The 9728-nt window shown below is 39.4% G+C and overlaps 1 long non-coding RNA gene across 1 annotated transcript; it reads right to left on the reverse strand.

Annotated features, from left to right (window-relative positions):
• Positions 1–5321: 5321 nt before the first annotated feature.
• Positions 5322–9366, reverse strand: LOC131503726 (uncharacterized). Its single transcript, XR_009257546.1, has 2 exons — positions 8820–9366; positions 5322–6725 (listed from the first exon to the last, which is right to left on the reverse strand). It is a non-coding gene; the product is annotated as an uncharacterized LOC131503726 (long non-coding RNA).
• Between the last annotated feature and the right edge of the window lie 362 nt (positions 9367–9728).

The raw sequence follows: 9728 nt of genomic DNA on the forward strand, positions 1-9728 counted from the left end.
TATTGACTGCCAGTGTGATAAAACATGAGAATTAAGAAGAGAAAGGAAATAGCACCTAAGTTACGGTGGTTTTCAAGAAATGATGATAAAGTAGAAACAGATTGAAAGGTTCAATATGTTTTGGCACAACCCTATATTGGAATATAATGTTATTATCATTATACAAAAAGAGCAAGACTCCAATAGGATTAAGAGAAAGCAACTTTCTCCTTCTTTCTCTGTGGAAGCTAGTTTTCCCCCATCTCTTGGACAAAATCCAGGGGCAGTCCATGATTCTTAAGGTCACATTCTGATAATAAAAATTTCTTTAGTCACTTTTAGTTCCACTCTAATTTTAATAACTGGAATGACCATTTCCGCAGTCCAAACTCTGAACTACATTTAAAGATGCTTCTCTTCCCCTGCTGAGTGTAGAGACTTCTGGTGGGAAATAGGTGTGGTCAGCTGTCTTCTCCAACGTTCTCTCCTCTTTCTCCTCCTATTTCCTGAGCCAAGGCTTCTCAAACCAGGAGAGTGGGGCAGAGAGGAGTAAGTTGTTACTTTATAGGTATTCTTATGACTTGGCATTGACATACTCTGGGGTTAGCGGATACTCCAAATAGTCTCTTTTTTCAAGATTGTTTGGTGTTCTTTGGACGTTGACTCGGGGGATCTCTCAGTAGTGTAGTTCTCTGACATGGGCATAGCACTACTCCCCCAGCTCCTGCCCCTGTTGATATATCTGAAAGCTTCTTATTGCTGAGATTTCTTGGAGAGATTTCTAACCCAAATCCCTTCTGCATTATCCATTTGGGCCGCCGAGGACGCCATGCATGTTTGTCACACTAATTAGTGTTTGTCAAACTCCTCTAAGGGCCTTAGAGGAGTGTAGTTGCTTCTACTACTGTGCTTTTTATCTCCTGCCACAGACTTTGGCATTTGTTCTTCTCAAGTGGGGTTCACATCCCAGAAAATACATAGCAAATGCTGTAATGTCCTTTCAAAGCTCTCTCACTTCTTGAGATAGAAGAGAGCACCTCTTTTCCTTTCCCCTAGCAGGGGAATCACCTGGAATTCAGCAACCTCCACCAATGAAACACTGTCTCTGGAATCCTTAGCCTAATTCTTTTTATATCTTCATATAAAGTGCATTTTACTCTCTGAGTGGAGTTCATGGATAACTTACATTTTTCCTCCTTGCGTTTTCTATATTTTTTCAAGTTGTCTCTAATAAAATGTCTATCTTTAAATGCTCCCATATAAAGAGTGATTAACACAGTGCTGCATATTTGAACCATTCACTGGCACAAAGGCAGACAACAGTAGTTTCTCACTACAAGGTATGTGATAACTTTACATACCCATCCAACACAATTGTACGAATTATGTAGTGCTTTTTTTTTTTGAAAGTTTTCATATGATCCCAACATAGCATCTTATTTGATCAATGATATCTTAAAGAAGTGATAAGTAACTGGAAAATGGAATGAGATTTTTCTTTCATCCATTTTACAGCAGAATGCAAGTCATTCTAGTTGCAATTTCCCTTTTGCAAACAGCTGCACCAAAGGGTAAAGTACTTAAAGGTCTAATTTTACTTTGCTTTGGTGCAGGGAGGAGAAACTTTGTAGCAATTACCTCATGAGTTTTGAGCATTACATTTGGGAAGCATGATATGATGGACACTGGGATAAGAATTTTTCAAAACATCAAGAAGGTATTTAATTGATAAGTAAAAGGACAAATGGCCTTTTGAGACATGTGTGAAAGGAAAGTGTCTGGATGTACAATTTCAGAGTGGGGTGGGGTGTGCAAGAGTGAGTAACTGATAGCCCAATTGCTTTCAGTCTCTTTCACTTCTAAGGGCCTGTATTATCTTAAGAGAATTATAGTTGACAGCTAGGATGAAAACAGGTCATCATTTCCAAATAATTTCACAATCACCCATGTAACAAGAATTCTTTATAAGGTTAAAAAAAAAACCAAACTTATGCTGGCAAATTCAAATAGAACACAAGGCATTTGAAAATGTTTGCCTTATAAAGAGTACCCTAAAGAACAATATGAAGAAATGTCTAACGGTTTTTCTGTGAACTTGTGTACAGACATTTCAGACTACCCAGAAAAATGTATGAGTAATAATTTTAGTTAACAATGAAATTTAAATCTATACATGGTTTATGTTTGGCAGTGAAGTAAATCACTAGCTATGCAAAATTTATCATGGTGGTTGGGATTTGCACATACAAAATACAATACCACTAAATTCTTTGCTCTTAACCCTCTGTTGCTTATATCCTAGACCAGTGGTTCACAAACTGTGAACCTTGAACCAGTATCATCGTCACCTGAGAACTTGCTAGAATTGTAAATTCTGGGGTCTTACTGAGTTATAAACACTAGGAATAGAGCCCCAAATTTTGTGTTTTAATAAGCTGTCCAGGTGATTCATAAAAATACTACATTTGAGGACCACTGCACCAGAAAAAAAAACAAAAAAAACCCAAAAAAACAGAGTTTAAAATACCCAAGCCCTTCAGTCTTGCCCAGTTAAAGGGCTATGTTCAAAGGTGAGTGAATTGCAGTTTATTAATATTTTGGTGATCAATCCAAGAAGTGAAAATTCTTGCCATGGAGATGGAAAAAAATTATGCAAGATACAAACAAATATGTATCAGTTATGCATCAGACAAGTATTAGTAGATTCATATATTGTGTAATCCAGGATTCTGAGAAACTTTAACTTTCTCCAGTATCCAACCATAGCAATAAATGCTGATATTCACTTCAAAGATGTACTTCTTTAAGGAATTTTTTTGATGGAGCTAGGTATATTTTAACTACCTTAGGCACTTTGGGTGAGAAAAATATGGTTGAGGGAATGAGTTGGTGTACTGAGCTTGTGATCACAGTATGAGAGTGGGACATCATTATAGATAAATATTAAAAGGAATGGAGGAAAAGGTCTAGAATTTGTCCTTTGCAGGGCCTCTTTCTATTTCTGGGACAGGACATTGGCATTTATCCTAGCCAGTAGCTTAAACCTGAGGAATGGAGGGGCATAAGAAGAATGTGTTGTATTATAATGTGCCACGTAGTGTAATGTGCCATATTGTAATATGGTACAATATGATTTGTATTGTAATGTGTATCTCAACATAAATTCCTAACATAGTATTAAACATCAGAGGAGAGAGGAAAAGGGGAATGAAATGATACAAAATAAAAAATATAAAAAGAATACAAAATTTGTTACACATAGTATGTGACATACTGATTGTTCTGTGACAGTGTAAAACTCACAATTTTTGTTAAGATAAGCTCAAAAACCACAGGTAAACCATGAAGACAAATCCAAGGAGAAATCGTACCAAAACAGGCTGTATTCCTCTACCATGTTTCTTTTTGTCCCCATTACTTCTGGTGTTCTGATATCTAAGATGATGTCTATGTGAAATGTGTGGTGCATGAGCCATGTATAGATTACCAATGGCTGTGTGAGCTGCTTGGGTGGATGGAGGTGCTTGAGGTCCCTGGGAAGGAACAAGGTCATCTCTGGGCCTCAGACACTGTAGACTAAAGATAAAGCAGATGCATGTTTTCCAGATGGTTCTGTTGGGTCCTTTTCACCTCCCATTAGCACTCAGTGAAGCTACTTGGCAAGGGAGAACACTGCAAAATGGTCACGTTGGTCAAATCTAGGAGAGGTATATAACAGCTGCCCTCCTTTCCAATGTTACCAGACCAGTGGTGAAGAAGCACATATAGGACATGGGATACTGAGAATTTTGTAGGATTCTCAATGGTCAGGGAGGAGTATTTACTGTCATGCTCAGGAAAGTTATTGTTTTTGTCCATGAGGCTGTGCCACCGCATGTCAGACCCTCTCCAATTTATTTGTTCAAGTTTAGAAGTTTTGGGCCAGCAGAAAGGTATTATACTGTTGGCAATGAATAGAAGAGGCAACATAGGAACTCCATATACAAGATAGCATGGAATGCAGGGGAGCAATATAAAGTTTACTTGCAAGGAGGAAGTTCACAGTCAAATGATGGAAGCAGCATGGGAGGGTTTAATGGGATTACATGCCTAACAGTTTATAGAAAAGTGCAAGAGCTGGATGAGGTAACAATGATGTTTTTAATCCATAGTGAATCAAATTCAGGAATTTGAGACTATAATCTTGTTTGGAGAAGGACGGATATATATTCAGTCTCCATATAACTTGGTGAATTCTGCCACCTATACAGGTAGTGGATTTTCTTCAGTGTGCCTAAAAATTCTTGCTTGGCACAGTTATTCTGTGCAGCCAAGAGAAGAAAAAAAAAAACCTCTTTTATTATTATTATTATTTTTGCTTTCCCACATAGAATCAGTTTGTGGATTGCATAAACCACAGGATATAATTCTACTATTTCAGCCAGAGACTTTCCCATCTGACCAAGACAATTGCAAATATGCTAAACTTGCTTTAATGAAAAGTCATTCTTTACATAGCTTACATCGACATAAGATGACAAGTCACCACCAGATAAAGGGTTCTTTATCTGAATCAAACAATAAGCCAGCTCTTCCACAAAAAAAGCCATTCTATTCTGAACTGAATGCTTTTTCAACTAATGCTGTATTCAGGACCAAAACCAAAGGAGGCCCATCTGCTAGGAAGGCCAAAAGCCCATTGTGTGGTGTGTCAGTCCAGTCTGTTAGGGAAATGGTCACTCTAAAACTGTTTGCAATTTAAAAGTGCATACTGAGAATTATGTTAACCTCTATTGACTGACTTCCGTTAAATGTGCCATTAAGAATCCAATTTACCCTGGGTTCCTCTAAAATGTTGTGCTGAGGGCATTCTGATAGGTACATGATGGCGGTCAATTGTCATAGGCTAAAAGTCAGTACCTCATTAGCTCAAACACACCAAGCACTTGTTCCCAACTGTAATAAGGGCTCTCTTGCCCTGGAATTATGGGAGCACTGATAGAATATAACCTCATATGATGATTTGAGGACTGTCAGGCTGAGTCATGGGATAAATGCTGATTGAACAAGGCTGAGAGACCCTAGATGGTGAACTCTGACATCACTCTTTGCAAATCTGGCTCTGCGTCTTCTGCTTAGAGTGAAAATTTACAGAGGTTAGAACCCGAGTGTCAAGTCAAAATGAGATGATGAATTAGGTCAATCACTACATGGTAGTCATGCAAGTCACGCTAGTGCTTAGTAAATATAACATGCTTTTAATTACTTTTACTGACACTCACATTTATTTTCTTTTGTCATTTAAATCATCACAGGATTGTTAATGAAGTGTCAACCTAAAAACAAACAAACAAAAAATCAGATCAAGAGGCAAAACGTTTATTTGGGATCAAAGAATTGTACACAGATTTGGGTAGAAACCTGAATAGTGTCCCAATTACAGGACATAGACTCGGGGTTTTTATGGGGAAATAAAAGGAAGATTAGTAAGTTGTTTTTGGGAAGAGTTCATTGGTGCTGACAAGCAGGGCTAGGTTTGTAATTCATCGATTGGTCTGACAAAGTGGTCACTAAGTGCAAGTTCACCTTTTTCAGTCTTTTCAAACAGGATATTCTTGTTCTTGCTGACTTCTAGGAAGGTTGGCGGTTTGGCCTAGTTCAAAGATTCAGAAAACAGGACATGCAAGGCAGTTGCCCTGAAAAGGCTGCTCAGGCTCCATCTTAAAAAGGCTTTAATTACGTTTTTTCGTAAAAGTTATCAATTCACTGGTTAACTGCAACTTTCTTTCTTTATAAATGTTTCTTTACCATACTATTGAAAAATAATCCAAAAGCATCTTTGCTAATATTTTCAGGTCCTTTTTCTAATCCTGTCTTTTCAATGATGCCAGCGATGAGATGAAATTGCCCATCCTAATATTACTCATTAGGTTAATTGTAGCTAACTCATTTTTTTTTTTTTGAGAAGTACATGTTGAAAACCTTTCTCAGTATAAATCAACATAAACCAATGTTGGTTTTGTAACTTACTGTATTCTGTGAGGTCAAATTTTCAACGGAACTACTGAATTCCACCTGAAATGAAATGTATCAATCAAATATGTCTTCTTCCTGAGTTACTTGAGACACTATTAAAACTCTCCTTAGAATTTTCTTGCCTCCCCTGCCGCCCAAACAGAATTGAAAAGGTGTTGATCACACCTCAGATCTATATTCATATACTCGAGTGTTTGTCTTCCTTAGGGACAGTTGCAATTTATTTGGAAATTTCTGATAGAACTGATTTCACAAAATTTTAGTCATTTTAGTTTCTTTGTTGGAAGTACTGATTCAAAGGCAAACTAGTGTCTTAGAAAAAGTACTAATTTTAAAATGTACAGCTTTGGTTTGAATTTCAGCTCTGGCTCTTATTGGCTTCATTACTTCCAGCAAGCATTAAGTCACAGTGTCTGTAGCTAAATTCTGAGAAAATAATAACAACAATATTGTTCTAACGTGAAAATATTTCATATCCAGTAAAGAGCAGTTCTGTTAGTAGTGGCTACTACACACTCAAGATTTGGAAAACCTGGAGCAGGATGGGAAAATAAACCTAATGGGAATGCCTCTGGTCATTCAGAGCTCATCATGCAAATCCTGGGGTTGATCTGTGACATAGGTTCTGTTCTTTGGAAATCAGTTACAACCTGTGACACTCTGAAATGCATGTCAGGTGGCTGAGTTCTTCTGCAAGGACACTAACCAATCAGGAAGGAATAAGAAAATCTCTGGAAGAAAAAAAATATCATTTTTTATAGATTCCGTTATTAGCCAGATAAGTCTTGGTTTTGGTGTTAAAACATAAAAGAAAAAATTTAATCAGGTTATGAAAACAAATACGCCATGTTTCAATTTATTGTCTCTCTGTCCTAAATCTATTCTTCTCTGTCTGCTATGCGATCATAGAGGTAGACTTTGTAAATATTTCTCTTTCACAGATGGCATGATATTAAGCCTTGCCATTTGGAGGGGCAACGGGGGACAATAGAGGAGGCAGGGATTGGTTTTTTTTTTTCCTTTATGGTCCCAGTGTTCCTTGCTGGTCAGCTTCCTCCAGCATTCAACTCTACCTGATGTTTTCCTCCTGCAGAATGCAGTTTCTCTGGTGCTAGCCTCCTGCAAGGTGTGGTTTGCTCTGACATGCAGAGCACTGTTTCTCCAATGCTGACTTTTGCAGACTGTGGCTTATCCAGATCTTTGTCCCTGCAGCATGGGATGACCAGCAGAACTCAGTGCCCAGCAGCCCTCACTACTACTTTCTCCAGTGTCTTCATGATGGAGTGCTCTGGTGAGACATTGCCCCTTGGATGACCTCTCCCAGGGCCTCTTATGTGACTTCACATCAAGTTCTGAGGTGCAGCGCCTCCCTGAGAATGGCTTCCCTTACTTTACCATTCATAGAGACGTTTTCCAGCAAAGCCCATTAGCAGGGCTTCTCAGCAAGTTCCTCACCATCCAGAGAACTCTGGCTGAGCCATTCCAATGAGGTCTTGATCTCAGCCCTGGTCAGGCAGGGCATGGGGTGATTGGCCCTCCCTTGGGCATTCTACCTCACCACTTGGGGTAAGGAATTCTCCCTACATCTGTTATTCCTTTACTCTTTATATTTTTCTTTAACTCTCCCTAGTCAATTCCTTATTACTCCTCTCTCTTGTTATTAAGTCTTTATTTTACATTTCTCTGTTGAAACTACTGTGTGATTTCTATTTCCTAATTGGACTCAGACAGATTTAATAAGCCTCCTACTTTACCTTATCCTACTTTACCTTATCGTTGATGGAAACCATTATGGGGCATCATTAGACCTGAAATCTTGGATACTGAAATAAGAATAAGAATCCCAACAAATTTTAAGTATTTTTTCATTCATTGATAATTATTAAAAGAAGAGAACTAATTTGGATATGGTTTCAGAAAGTCATCTAAATTTTAAAAGGGAGCATAACCATTAACGTTATTATTTACCAGAGCTTTTATATTACTGTGCAGACCCACTCTGAATGTAGCTAGTGCCATTTAATGACTGAATCTGTTATTATTTTACCAGTTGAAGTTTACCCACAACCATAAATCATTATAATTTAAAGAACAGTTATGTGGATTTAAAATCTGTGTTATGTTTTATCTGAGCCCCAAAGTATGAGTTATTTAGTAAATAAAATGAATTATAACATATTTCTGATTAAAGTATAAAATACTATTTCCCCATCCTACCTTTCTAAATAAAACTAACCCATGCTCAGTCCATGCTTTTAAAAATATAGTCTTAGTTTATCAGTGTGTAGGTCTATCATTTGTTTTCTGACTAAGGATAAACTCTTTGTCTTTGTTATAGGCCAGTTTTCCTGTTTTTGAAATAGAAATAATAGTTTGTCAAATTAAAAACATATGGTGATTTTATGGGGGGAACCAAGATGGCGGAACAGCATGGAAGTTTTTTGTGTGTCTCACGTCCATGAAATACAGCCAGACCAACACTAAACCATCCTGCACACCTAGAAAACTGATCTGAGGATTAACACAACAGTCTGCACAACCGGAACCACAGAATTCAGAAGGTACAAGGGGCAGAGAGGTGAACTTGGGGAGAGAAAAGCCGTGCTGGGCACTGAGCCGCTTTTGCGGGCGGAGAGTGGATGGAGACAGGGCGGGGGAGAATACAGGAAAAACACCCCTCCCCAAAAGCAGCTGGAGAGAAAGTGGAAAATTGGAAACAGCCGCAGGGACTAAACTAAAAAGGGAGAAAGGAGAAAGCAGAGGGTTTAAATTCCATTAACTGTAAACAAGGGGAGCGCAGAGTCTGCAACTCCGCAGCTCAATACCTGGTGGTGCTCTGGCGGGAAGGGCGAATCCCCAGGAGCAGACTGGGGTCCAGGAGGTTCTTCGGCCACACAAGGAAAAGTGGTTCCACTGCTGGAAGGGCATTTGGTAGAGGCTGTTGAGGCCACCTGGTCCCAAGAAACCCCAGAGAACAGCCACATTCGCTGGTGCTGGAACAAGGTCATTAAGGGTGAAGCCTGGTGCCAGATGTGTGTTGTGATTTTCCATAATCCCTGAAAAACTGCTGCTACACCATCTCACGAACTTTTTCTGGGGCGGGCTGGCCCCCGGCCGCAGTCTCGGGGCACCGGCAGCAGCAGGGTCCTGCAAACATTCCTGGGTGCATCTGACATTCGGCCATTGCTCAGTAAGACCCTCCCACAGAGGGGCGGAACTGGTCTAAGCTGCGGTCCTTCAGAACTAAAGGGCGGGGGGAAAACAGCCGCATCTGAGACAAAACTCAGGAGAAAGGTACTGCCTTGGGATTGGTCACGGACAGTGAAAAAGCGGGAAGTGGACAAAAGCTGAAGGCAGAGAACGGTGCATGATTGCTGATCAGGAGAACAGAACAGCCTGGGTAGCTGGGTGACGTCATTTTCACCGCTCCCGCTCATGCGCATACGCACCTATGAGTGCCACAACAATTCACCCAAGTAGGCTAACAGCGCCATCTAGTGGAGAATGGAGCCGTTACACTAAGCCCCGCCAACTGGGCCAACCTCGCTCTTCAAGAACACAAGTCTCGCGGCCTGCTTAGTTTATGGACTATGAAGCCCTTCATAGTCTGACTTCTAGGGGAAAACGAAGTAATTTCAGTCGTATTTCAATCTATCAACAGGTCCATCTATTCAATTTTCTTTTTCTTTCTTTTTTTTCTCTTTTTCACTTCTTTTTCTTGAATACAGAAAGAA

Source organism: Neofelis nebulosa, chromosome 2 (assembly GCF_028018385.1).
Source record: "Neofelis nebulosa isolate mNeoNeb1 chromosome 2, mNeoNeb1.pri, whole genome shotgun sequence".
In the NCBI taxonomy this organism is placed as follows: domain Eukaryota; kingdom Metazoa; phylum Chordata; class Mammalia; order Carnivora; family Felidae; genus Neofelis; species Neofelis nebulosa.